The sequence below is a fragment of the Leucoraja erinacea genome, chromosome 9, assembly GCF_028641065.1.
Source record: "Leucoraja erinacea ecotype New England chromosome 9, Leri_hhj_1, whole genome shotgun sequence".
Taxonomy (NCBI): domain Eukaryota; kingdom Metazoa; phylum Chordata; class Chondrichthyes; order Rajiformes; family Rajidae; genus Leucoraja; species Leucoraja erinaceus.
The window spans coordinates 45,856,429-45,870,567 of record NC_073385.1 but is presented as its reverse complement, the minus strand read 5'-3'; positions in this window follow the sequence as shown (position 1 = coordinate 45,870,567).

The following is a 14,139-nucleotide window of genomic DNA, read 5'->3' as shown; positions in this document are numbered from 1 at the left end:
TTTAAATAGCCTAAGTGTCCAAATAATATTCACAAATAATTCACAATAAAACATGATTTTTAAATCTCATTTACATCAATTTATAAGCCAAATGGAAGGAATTTAGTGTTCAATTGCTGTAAATTAAAGTCTATTTTAAATCGGCTTTCTAGTGGGTTCCTGTGAACGCGCTGGTTTAGAACGTTCACATTGCGCTGGACTTGTGCCCTCAAATGCCCAGAAAAATACTGCGGGATATAAAGAGCCCAAAATGAGCTACTCGCTATAGAAAACTTTATATACAGGGTTCTTAAGAAGCCCCTTTTAATGTAAAAATAAGGTACATACCTTTAATTGTTTGCTTTATAAAACCCTGGGGCTGCGAGAGGTCACGGGTTTAGAGAGTGATTTTTAAACTACTATAACTATTATATAAGGCCATAAAAACTAATAATACCTTTTGCGACGGGGTCTTTCAGCGATTTTCCGTTAATGATTTACTAGGCTGAACATTTTCGATTGCAACAGCCTAGTAAAAATCGCGTTTTAAACCCGCCCCCTCTAAACAGCGCCAAAATCACGCACACGGCCTGGGGGCAGATTCTCAGCCACGATTCAGGTAGGTTTTGTAACATACCTACAGTAAGGCATTATTTGTGTTTTTTCTTGATTCCTTTGGCATCTAAAAAGTTTCAGAAGTGATAAATCTGGCTGTAATTTGTTTTAATCGCCCATGGTTCTCGTGGGTTTTTACATACAAAATGAAAACGCATCTGAAGAAAATTTTACAGCCAGATTTATCACTTCTGAGAATTTTTAGATACCAAAGGAATCAAGAAAAACACAAATAATGCCTTACTTGATGAAATGCAGTGAGCAAACGCGATAATTCCCAATATTTTCAATGTTTAACAAGCACTTTAGCTGCTGTAGTCCTTTTAGTTCTCGCTTCTCTATACCTTCATTTCGCGTCACGTTTGGAATTCTTAAGTTGGGTACATGTCTCTCACACTTACCCCGACTCCCACAATTTTTTTCAGCGCAAGAATTCAACATGTTGGCGGGTTTTAACAGGTAGGAAAGTAGCGTGCATTAATAACATATACCAGAAGTGACGGATGTCTTCCAGTTGGATTTAGCGGCTCCGTGCGTCGAGCCCTATGACCCAGTGACCTTTCGCGCAATCCCCCTATACGAGCTTTACCTCACTAAAATAATGCATTATTATATTAACTACAGAAACAGATACAAATACGATTTTTAAAAGACAATTGGACAGATATATAGAGATACTAGACCAAGTGCAGACCCGTTGGGTCTGTTCCCCCAACGTGCGGTTGTGGGGGGGGGGGGGGGGGGGAGGCGGCATGCAGCGTCACACACTAACTATTTCCCCCCCCCCGCACTCACGCTAATTACCCCCCTTGATATTATATTAATATTATTAATTTGCTCCTTTTACCCCATAAACACCTTATCTACTGACGCATAGCCCCCAACTTGCAGTCACACCTAGAGAGGGGGGGAGGGGGCGGGGGTAGAGAGTGAGGGCAGAGAGAGAAGGGGCAGAGACAGAGCGAGACAGAGACAGAGACACAGAGAGAGGGGCAAGAGGGATAGGGGAGTGGAGAGGAAGGTAAGAGGGAGGGTGGGTGAGGGGGGGGGGAAGGGAGGGAGAGAGAGAGAGGGTGAGAGTGAGGGGGAGAGAGAGAGGGGTAGGGAGAGAGGGAGAAATAAAGAGGGAGGGGGAGTGAGGGAGAGAGGGAGGGACGAAGAGAGAAGGAGAGAGAGAGAAGGGGAGGGAAGGGGAGGGAGAGAGAGAGGGGGAGAAAGAGGGGGAGAGGGAGAGAGAGAGGGGGAGAGAGAGAGAGAGAGAGGGTGGGGAGAGAGGGGGAGAGAGAGAGCGGGAGAGAGAGAGAGAGGGAGGGAGGGAGGGGGAGGGAGGGTGGAGGGAAGGGGGTAGGGGTGTGTGGAAGGGAGGAGGGTTTATGGGAGGGAGGGGGGGAAGGGGATGGAGGAGAGGAGAGGGGGGAGAGAGGAGAGGGGGGAGAGGAGGGGGGAGAGGAGAGGGGGGAGAGAGGAGAGGGGGAGGAGAGGAGAGGAGGGGGGGAGGAGAGGGGGGGAGGAGAGGGGGGGAGAGAGGAGAGGGGGGAGAGAGGAGAGGGGGAGAGAGGAGGGGGGGAGAGAGGGGGTTTTAGGGGGGGTAGAGAGGAGAGGGGGTAGAGAGGAGATGGGGGAGAGGAGAGGGGGGAGGGAGGAGAGGGGGGGAGAGAGAGAGAGAGAGGGAGAGAGAGAGAGAGTGAGCGAAAGAGAGAGAGAGAGAGAGAGAGAGAGGAGGGGGGGAGAGGGAGAGAGGAGGGGGGAGAGCAGAGAGGGGGGGGGAGAGGGATACCAGAGGAGGGTTTTATGAGTCAGAGAGGAGAGAGGGGAGAGAGAGAGGAGGGGGGCAGAGAGAGAGGGGAGGGGAAGAGGGGGGGGGGGGAGAGCGGGGGCAGGGGAGAGGGGAGGAATATCTCTGTCATAGGGGGAGAGAGGGAGAGAGGGCCTTTTAATTAATTCAACCCAAATCCTCGGCCCACATGCGGCGGAGGGGGGCTCTGAGCGAGGTGGCCAAAAATGACGGCCGTAGGTGGCAGCGTACTCTCGGAAATTGCAGCACAGAAAGCCAAAAGCGGTCAAGAACAGAGTTTTAGTAATATATAGATGGGCCAAATGCAGGCAAATGGGACCAGCCCAGTATGGGCAAGGTGGGCCGAAGAGCCTGTCCCGTGCTGTACAGCTCTATGGCTATTGATATATTCACCAAATCCAAAAAACAAACTCATTTTTATTGCCCACTATTCAAGATTTTTCTTTTAACATAAAAATTGCACGGCAAAGCATAGTTCTTTGAGCTTGCTCTGCACTTCAATAAGATCTTTTTTTTTCTTGCCATTCCCCTTAATGTTATCCCGAATGCCTATTGATTGCTGCTGTTATCTTCCACGTGTAATACTAATGCATACAGATGGATGTAATTGAAATCAAGATAGAATAGTTTCATAACATGGCTGAATACTGAACTTAAACTGTTTGCATGTTACATCTCAAAATTCCTATTTTAGATCAACCATTCTGGGCAGTTACCAAAACAAACTAGGAACTGCAGATGCTGGAATCTTGAGCAAAAATGAAAGTGCAACAGTAACTCAGTGGTTGAAGCAGCTCTGGATAACAGATTGGTGACATTTTGGGTTGCGACCCTGCTTCAGACTAATTGTAATGGGGAAGAAAGATGTAAGAGAGGTTGGGGGCAGCAGGAGATGGGAGAAATGGGTGCCCATGTAGGTAGGACGCAGGGGAGAAAAAAAAATGGGGGGTGCGGCGGGGGAGTTTGTTCACATTACCTAAAATTGAAGAATTCAATGTTCATACCGTTGAGTTGTATGCTACCTAAGCGTTTCAATAGGAGGTCCTACTGCAGTTGTACAAGGCCTTGGTGAGACCGCATCTGCAGTATTGTGTGCAATTTTGGTGTCCTAATTTGAGGAAGGACATTATCGCTATTGAGGGAGTGTAGCGTAGGTTTACCAGGTTAATTCCCGGGATGGCGGGACTGACTGGGTCGACTGGACTTGTATTCACTGGAATTTATATGGAGGAGAGAAGATCTCATAAAAACATAACATTCTTAAAGGATTGGACAGGCTAGATACAGGAAAAATATTCCTGAATTTGGGGGAAACCAGAACCAGGGATCACAGTTTAAGAAGGGGTAGGCCATTTAGGACTGAGATGAGGACAAATGTTTTCACCCAGAGTTGTGGTATTCTCTGCCACAGAAGACAGTGGAGGCCAATTCACTGGTTGTTTTCAAGAGGGAGTTAGATTTACAGTGCCCTCCATAATGTTTGGGACAAAGACCCATCATTTATTTATTTGCCTCTGTACTCCACAATTTGACATTTGTAAAAGAAAACAAAACACATGTGGTTGAAGTGCACGTTGTCAGTTTTTAATAAAGGCCATTTTTAAACATTTTGGTTTCACCATGTAGAAATTACAACTGTCCTCCCATTTCAGGACACCATAATGTTTGGGACACATGGCTTCACAGGTGTTTGTAATTGCTCAGGTGTGCTTAATTTCCTCCTTAATGCAGGTATAAGAGATGCTCTCAGCATCCAGTCTTTCCTCCAGTCTTTCCATCACCTTTGGAAACTTTTGTTGCTGTTTATCAACATAAGGACAAAAGTTGTGCCAATGAGCGTCAAATAAGCCATATGAGACTGCGAAACAGGAATAAAACAGTTAGAGACATCAGCCAAACCTACGGCTTACCAAATCAACTGTTTGGAACATCATTAAGAAGAAAAAGAGCACTGGTGAGCTTACTAATTGCAAAGGGACTGGCAGGCCAAGGAAGACCTCCACAGCTGATGGCAGAAGAATTCTCTCTGTGATAAGGAAAAATCCCCAAACACCTGCCCGACAGATCAGAAACACTCTTCAGGAGTCTTGTGTGGATTTGTCAATGCCTACTGTCTGCAGAAGACTTCATGAACAGAAATACAGAGGTCACACTGCAAGATGCAAACCACAGGTTAGCAGCAAAAATAGGATGGCCAGGTTATAGTTTGCCAAAAAGTACTTAAAAGAGCAACCACAGTTCTGGAAAAAGGTATTGTGGACAGATGAGACGAAGATTAACTTATATCAGAGTGATGGCAAGGGCAAAGTATGGAGGAGAGAAGGAACTGCCCAAGATCTAAAGCATATCACCTCATCTGTGAAACACGGTGGTGGGGGTGTTATGGCTTGGGCATGTATCGCTGCTGAAGGAACTGGCTCACTTATCTTCATTGATGATACAACTGCTGATGATGGTAGTAGCATAATGAATTCTGAAGTATAAAGACACATCCTATCTCCTCAACTTCAAATAAATGCCTCAAAACTCATCGGCCGCGGTTCATTCTACAGCAAGCCAATGATCCCAAACATACTGCTAAAGCAACAAAGGGGTTTTTCAAAGCTAAAAAATGCGCAATTCCTGAGTGACCAAGGCAATCACCCGATCTGAACCCAATTGAGCATGCCTTTTATATGCTGAAGAGAAACCTGAAGAGGACAAGCCCTCCAAAACAAGCATAAGCTAAAGCTGGCTGCAATACAGGCCTGGCAGAGCATGATCAGAGAAGCCACCCAGCAACTGGTGATGTCCATAAATAGCAGACTTCAAGCAGTCATTGCATGCAAAGGATATGCAACAAAATACTAAACATGACTACTTTCATTTACATGATACTGCTGTGCAGGAAACATGTTCCCGATGTTGGGGGAATCCAGAACCAGGGGCCACAGTTTAAGAATAAGGGGTAAGCCATTTAGAACGGAGAAGAGGAAACACTTTTTCTCACAGAGAGTTGTGAGTCTATGGAATTCTCTGCCTCAGCGGGCGGTGGAGGCCGGTTCTCTAGATACTTTCAAGAGAGAGGTCGATTGAGCTCTTAAAGATAGCAGAGTCAGGGGATGTGGGGAGAAGGCAGGAACGGGGTACTGATTGGGGATGATCAGCCATGATCACATTGAATGGCGGTTCTGGCTCAAAGGGCCCAATGGCCTACTCCTGCACTTATTGTCTATTGTGTCCCAAACATTATGGTGCCCTGAACTGGGGGGGACTATGTATAAACACAGCTGTAATTTCTACATGCTGAAACCAAAATGTATAAAAATGGCCTATGTTAAAATCTGACAATGTGCACTTTAACCACATGTGTTTTTTTATTTTACAAATGTCAAGTTGTGGAGCACAGAGGCAAATACATAAATGATGGGTCTTTGTCCCAAACATTATGGAGGGCACTGTAGCTGTTGGGGCAAAAGGATTCATGGGACATGTGGGAAAAAGCAGGAATGTGGTACTGATTTTAGATGATCAGCCATGATCATGTTGAATGGCGGTGCTGGCTCGAAGGCCTACTCCTGCACCTATTTTTCTGTTGTTCTTTCAGTTTTTCTGCAGTCCCTCTTCTCAGGTCAGGGAAAAGGAATGATGCAAATACTTTCAGAATCCATTAGAATAATGGATATATTTTACAAAATACTTTAATAATAATGTTCGGGAGACAAAAAAGCTGGAGAAACTCAGCGGGTGAGGTAGCATCTATGGAGTGAAGGAATTATAATAATGTGTACATGCATACAAGCATCACTTCACCCCCTCCCCTCCTTGACCTTGGAGATCAGTGTGCCTGTCTTGCAAGTGTGGTGCCAGGCGTGCAAACAACGTGTCAGATATATTCTATCTGGTTAGATGTAATTAGAGCCTTAACATCTGATCTGTGAGGCGATTGCAATTAGTTCACATATTCGACAAATGGGTTTGAAGAATTTTGTGGACACACAACTGGTGTTACCTGTTAACATATGGATGCATTATTGGCCTGTACCTGTATTTACTGATAAAGACTAGGACTATTTCTTGGAAGCTGAGGGGATATCTTATAGAGATGCATAAAATCATGAAGGGAAGATACAAATGTACTTTAAAAATGTTTACACAATCACAAGAAGAGCAACATCAATATAAAAGTGAAAGTGAAAGAGTGAGAGACTGAACTAAGGTTTAAGGCAGTGCAAAAATTGGTAAATCATATTTTCTATACAGCTAATAAAGAAACTTTTTCAAGCTCTGCAATTTAAAAATCAGTGTGCAAATTATGACTAAATCAATATTTGGAAAAATAGATTCAAAAAGCTAGTACAAACTAGCTTTTCTACTACAAACCCACTGACTCCCATAGCTATCTGGACTACACTTCTTCCCATGCTGCTTCCTGTAAGGACTATCCCCTACTCCCAATTCTTCCGTCTACGCCGCATTTGCACCCATGATGAGGTTCCAAACCAGGGCATTGGAGATGTCCTCATTTTTTAGGGAATGGGAGTTCCCCAGGGTCTCCTCTATATCCCATAGCTCCGCTCTCACTCCCCATCCCCACTCGTAACAAGGACAGAGTCCACCTTGTCCTCATCTTCCACCCTACCAGTCGCCATATACACCAGATAATCCTCCAACATTTTCGCCTCCTCCAATAGGATCCCACCACTGGCCACATCTTCCCATCTCCTCCCATTTCAGCTTTCCGCAGAGACCGCTCCCTCCGTAACTTCTTGGTCAATTCACCCCTTCCCACCCAAACCAACCCCTTCCCTGGTACTTTCCCTTTCCAGCAACCGCTGGAAATGCTACACTTGTCGTTTTACCTACCCCCTCGACTCCATCCACGGACCCAAGCAGTCTTTCCAGGTGAGGCAGAGGTTCATAGAAACATAGAAATTAGGTGCAGGAGTAGGCCATTCGGCCCTTCGAGCCTGCACCGCCATTCAATATGATCATGGCTGATCATCCAACTCAGTATCCCGTACCTGCCTTCTCTCCATACCCCCTGATCCCCTTAGCCACAAGGGCCACATCTAACCCCCTCTTAAATATAGCCAATGAACTGGCCTCAACTACCCTCTGTGGCAGAGAGTTCCAGAGATTCACCACTCTCTGTGTGAAAAAATGTTGCATCTCCTCCAACCTCATCTATTGCATCCGTTGTTCTAGGTGTCAACTGCTCTACATCGGTGAGACCAAGCGCAGGCTTGGCGATCGCTTTGCTCAGTTCGCATTAACCAACTTGATCTCCCAGTGGCTCAACATTTAACTCCTCCTCCCATTCCAAATCCGACCTTTCTGTCTTGGGCCTCCATGGCCAGAGTGAGTTCCATCGCAATATGGAGGAGCAGCACCTCATGTTTTGCTTGGGCAGTTTATACCCCAGCGGTATGAACATTGACTTCACCAATTTCAGGTAGTCCTTGCTTTCTCCCTCCTTCCCCTCCTCTTCCAAGCTCTCCCCCAGCCTACTGTCTCCGCCTCTTCCTTTCTTCTTCCCCCTCACATCAGTCTGAAGAAGAGTCTTGATCCCAAACGTCACCCATACCTTCGCTCCATCGATGCTGCCTCACCAGCTTAGTTTCTCCAACATTTTGTTTACCTACAAAAAGCTAGAGTAACTCAACGGGACAGGCATCTCTGGAGAGAAGGAATGAGTGACGATTTGGGTCGAGACCCTTCTTCATATTTAGCCAGATGCAAGTACTTATTAATACCCATTGAAGGCACAGAGTCTTAATCAAAAACCAGAAGACATAGGTTTAAGATAAGGGAGGAAAGATTGAATAGGAATCAGAGAGTCAACATTTTCATTTAGAGGGTGCTGGGCATATGGAACAAGTTGCCAGAGGAGGTAGTTGAGGCAGGTATAATAACATTTAAAAGCACTTGGACAGGCACAGTACATGGATAGGATTTAGAAAATATGGGCCAAATTCGGGTAAATGGGATTAGTTTAGCTGAGGAATCTTCGTCGGCATTGACGAGTTGGGTCAAAGGACCCGTTTCCATGTTGTATATTGTATGACTATGACTCTCTATAACCGAATGACTTCAAAATCTAATCTGCAACTTGCACAATATTGTTAGAAGCCAGTGCAAACATTTGTTTTCGTCTGCAAGGAGATAAATAGCTCTCAAGATTTGAACTTAAGTTTCCTTGGTTGTTTCCTGTAGGCTAAAATCCAATTGAAATTGGTAATGATGGTGTACATTTAAATTAATGTAATTTTAAGTTTATTTTTCAAGCCGTTAATATTGCATAAAGACTTTAACACGCAAGGCTGTCAAACAGTACACAAACGGATTTCAATCAAGATACCAGAAGCAGGGGAGGGAGGATCTCTATAAGCGAGTTCAGAAATCCAAAAAACACAAGGAATTATGGGATTTGTCAAAGGTCATTCGTGAAAAAAAAAGCGAACTGAGGGTGCCAGGTAGCGGGAGAGCGGGCTGTAACAGCGACAGAGAAGGGGCAGATGCGAGTGGGGAGACGGTGAGAGGTGGGGGAGAGAGAAGGGTGGTTTGTGTTTTGCTCACAGATGTGTTTAGTTTAACGTTCCGCGGGGAGTGCTGGGGTTTGCACGTTGGTTGCAGAGGCGGGCAATGTCCCCCAGTCCGTCACTCCAGTCTGGGGCGGGGGGGTGGGGGGGGGGGGATTGTCCTAGCACCGGGGAGTTCTTGGGGAGACGGTGTGTCCGGGACCAGCAGTGAAGATTCCTCTCTCATCTCTCTTCCCATCCCTCTCCCTCTATCTCCCAGTCCCTACCTCCCCCACTCCCCCCCCTCCACCCCCACTCTTCCTCCTCACCTCCCAAGGATCTCGATGTAAACCACCGGCGGCCCCATTTTCTCCACCACGTCGGCGATGAAGTTGTACTTGAGGCAGGGGGACGTGGGGGGGGGGGGGGGGGGGGGGGATGGGCTGAGCGGCCTGAAGCTGGGGGAGGGGGAGGGAGAGGCTGCGGCCTTGACTTGCCCCGGGTCCTGCTGCCCCCAGACCCAGCCTCGCCTTTACCTGGGGACAGGCGTCGCTCTGTATGAAGGAACTGCAGATGCTGGTTTAGACCAAAGGAAGACACAACGTGTTGGAGTAACTCAGCAGGACAGGCAGCATAATTGGAGAAAAGGAATAGGTGACACTTCAGGAGACCCTTCTCCAGAGATGTTGCCTGACCCACTGAGTTACTGTAGCATTTTGTATGTATCCCCGCTGTTGACTGGTGCTCAGATTTCGCCGGCACCGGGGAGGTTAACTGACAACCACTGGAGAAGGCGAGAGGTGCATCTGACATTCCCCGGCCCATCGGGGAATGGGTTCCTTGGGAGTTGGAGCAGAGTTGAGCTGGAGATAGCGCTTGGTGTAAATTTGGGTCCGCCACGGCTCCGGGGCAGTGTCCCGTCACCCCGGCCATCTTCGGCAGCCCCCGGACAGGGATGGGACACTGGGGAGGGGACGGGGACGGTAGTGAGATCACCCGTTCACACTTGATCTACATCATCTAACTCCAGTGGCAATTCAACAGCGCTTGCAGCGTCGGAGACCCGGGTTCGAACCTGACTACGGATGAAATACAGGTCTGTATACACAAGCAACAGCTCAGCTGTTTACCGTGAATGACCAATGACCTGGGCATGCGCAGTCGGAATACCGAACTCAATTATTCAAAAATAGCTATTTCCGGGCGAGTGGATAAATACAGTAAGTAACATTCTAAAACCTGACACAAAATCTCTACCCAAAGAACTTCTATAATTGTACTTGGCTTTTGTTCATATTTGAGAGCTGAATGACAACCTGTAACGAAAGTGGGTGAGGCATTGGTTGATCATTGTTACATGGGAAATAAGACGATTTCTAGTCCTATTACTTTGAATATAAAAGCGCTAGCAAAGATCAGTGAAATTTAATGGCAACCACATTTGGACTCCATTTAGTTGTCTAGAATAGGGTAAGCTGAGTGTCAAAATTATCACTGCAATTTTGCAAGATCCCAGTAACACCATGACAGCTATCACAAGATGACAACCTCAATGAAGCACAATAAAATACCTGTGTATAATGTGTATATCCATGACTAGCATGTGGAAAAAACATGCTCTAGTAAAATAAGGTACATATTATGAATCCAGTTTGGAAAGGGGACAGTTGTAAACAGCTCCGAAATGGTTCACACCACCATAATCATGTCGGTACAGATGGGCTGAATCTTGCAGACTGGCCATTTAAACTGACTAAATCCTGGATTTGTGCATTCATTCCATATCTCCTGGAGATGAGTTTGGGGGTTTGAATTAGTCCCTGTACTTAAATGCTGGACTGCACGTGGAATCCCATGATCTTGTGATGATTTACACCTTATATTCTGTGCCAGTCTGAAATCCTACTGATTTTCATTAGGATTCTTCGCCTGCAAGTTAGAAGACATAATTTCATGCAATTAATTGTCTTTAAGCATCTTGATTCGGAATTTTTTTTAATTTGAAATATTAATTTATTTAAATGCTTAAAAGTTTTACTTAAATACTGAAGTAAAATGTCTATGAATATCAGAGATGTTTAGAAAATAGCCAATGATAACTTTGACAGTAGGCAAAGCTGTACTATCCCCCAGCGTTGCCGACAAAGATCAGGTAAGTTCTGATGCCATGACATGATCTGACTTAAGGATTTGGAGAGCTAGCAAGATAAACTGTTAAAGCTGGTCCAAGATATTAGAAACCCATCATTCATAACAGCAAGAGTATAGATGTTCCATGATCTTGACTCTACATGCATTAATAAATGCAACCCCCAGCTGGTGGAGCTGCTGCCTCACAGCACCAGAGACCTGGGTTTGATCATGACCTTGGCTGCTGTCTGTGTGGAGTTTGCCCATTTTCTATGTGACTGTGTGGGTTTCCTCCTCCCACAACCCGAAGACGCGTGGGTGTGTGGGCTGCTAGTATTTGTAGGGAGTGGATGCCAAAGTGGGATAACATAGAACTAAAGTGAATGTGTGATCGATCGTCAGTGTGGACTCAATGTGCTGAAGAGCCTGTTTCCATGGTGCACCTCTAAATAAAACTAAACACCGTGATTAGTGGCATAATATAGTGCATTCAGAAAGGATTCAGACCCCTTCACTTTTTCTACATTTTGTTACAACCTTATCTAAAATGGATTAAATTATTTTTTGTTTTTAATCATCAATCTACACACAATACCCCATAATAAAAAAGCAAATATTTAGATTTTTTTGCAATGTAATTAAAAATAACTGAAAAATCACATTTACATAAGTATTCAGACCCTTTACTCAGTACTTTGTTGAGGCACCTCTGGCAGCGATTACACCCTCAAGTCTTCTTGGGTATGATGCTACAAGCTTGGCACGCCTGTATTTGGGTAATTTCTCCCATTCTTCTCTGCAGATCCTCTCAAGCTCTGTCAGGCTGGATGGGGAGCGTCAATGCACAGGTATTTTCAGGTCCCTCCAGATATGTTCGACTGGGTTCAAGTCTTCATCAAGGATCTCTCTATCCTTTGCTCCATTCATCTTTCCCTCGATCCTGACTAGTCCCCCAGTTCCTGCCACTGCAAACACCCCCACAGCATGATGCTGCCACCACCATGCTTCACCATAGGTATGGTATTGGCCAGATGATGAGCTGTGCTGGGTTTCCTCCAGACGCAACGTTTTGGCATTCAGGCCAAAGAGTTCAATCTTGGTTTCATCAGACCAGAGAATCTTGTTTCGCATGGTCTGAGAGTCCTTTTGACAAACTCCATGTGGGCTGTCATGTGCCTTTTACTGAGGAGTGGCTTCGGTCTGGCCACACTACTGTAAAGGCCTGATTGTTGGAGTGCTGCAGATATGGTTGTCCTTCCGGAAGGTTCTCCCATCTCCACAGAGGAACTCTGTCAGAGTGACCATCGGCTTCTTGGTCACCTCGCCGACCAAGGCCCTTCTCCCCCAATTGCTCAGTTTGGTCGGGCGGCTAGCTCTATGAAGAGTCCTGGTGGTTCCAAAGTTCTTTCAGTTAAGAATGACAGAGGCCACTGTGCTCTTCGGGACCTGCAATACTGCTGAAATTGTTTTATACCCTTCCCCAGATCAGTGTCTCGACACAATCCTGTCTTGGAGGTTGACAGACAATGTATTTGTCTTCATGGCTTGGGTTTTGCTCTGACATGCCCTGTCAACTGTGGGACCTTATATGTGTGTGCCTTTCCAAATCACGTCCAATCAATTGAATTTACCACTGGTGGACTCCAATCAAGTTGTAGAAACATCTCAAGGATAATCAATGGAAACAGGATGAACCCAAGTTCAATTTTGAGTGTCATGGCAAAGGGTCTGAATACTTATGTAAATGTGATATTTCAGTTATTTCTTTTTACTTTGCAAAAATTCTAAACACCTGTTTTTGCTTCTTCATTCTGGGGTATTGTGTGTAGATTAATGATAAAAAAATTAATTTAATCCATTTTAAAATAAGGCTGTAACGTAACAAAATGTGGAAAAATGGATTTGTGCCTGGAAGGTCTTGTTTAACTAATCTTCTTGAATTTTTTGAAGATGTTACTCGGGAAATTGATGAGGATAACGCAGTGGATGTTGTGTATATGGACTTCAGTAAGGCCTTTGACAAGGTTCCTCATGGAAGGTTTGTTAAGAAGGTTCAATGGTTGGGTATTAATGGTGGAGTAGCAAGATGGATTCAACAGTGGCTGAATGGGAGATGCCAGAGAGTAATGGTGGATGGTTGTTTGTCAGGTTGGAGGCCAGTGACGAGTGGGGTGCCACAGGGATCTGTGTTGGGTCCACTGTTGTTTGTCATGTACATCAATGATCTGGATGATGGTGTGGTAAATTGGATTAGTAAGTATGCAGATGATACTAAGATAGGTGGGGTTGCGGGTAATGAAGTAGAGTTTCAAAGTCTACAGAGAGATTTATGCCAGTTGGAAGAGTGGGCTGAAAGATGGCAGATGGAGTTTAATGCTGATAAGTGTGAGGTGCTACATCTTGGCAGGACAAATCAAAATAGGACGTACATGGTAAATGGTAGGGAATTGAAGAATGTAGGTGAACAGAGGGATCTGGGAATAACTGTGCACAGTTCCCTGAAAGTGGAATCTCATGTAGATAGGGTGGTAAAGAAAGCTTTTGGTGTGCTGGCCTTTATAAATCAGAGCATTGAGTATAGAAGTTGGGATGTAATGTTAAAATTATATAAGGCATTGGTGAGGCCAATTCTGGAGTATGGTGTACAATTTTGGTCGCCTAATTATAGGAAGGATGTCAACAAAATAGAGAGAGTACAGAGGAGATTTACTAGAATGTTGCCTGGGTTTCAGCAACTATGTTACAGAGAAAGGTTGAACAAGTTAGGGCTTTATTCTTTGGAGCGCAGAAGGTTAAGGGGGGACATGATAGAGGTTTTTAAAATGATGAGAGGGATAGACAGAGTTGACGTGGAAAAGCTTTTCCCACTGAGAGTAGGGAAGATTCAAACAAGGGGACATGACATGAGAATTAAGGGACTGAAGTTTAGGGGTAACATGAGGGGGAACTTCTTTACTCAGAGAGTGGTAGCTGTGTGGAATGAGCTTCCAGTGAAGGTGGTGGAGGCAGGTTCGTTTTTATCATTTAAAAATAAATTGGATAGTTATATGGATGGGAAGGGAATGGAGGGTTATGGTCTGAGCGCAGGTATATGGGACTAGGGGAGATTATGTGTTCGGC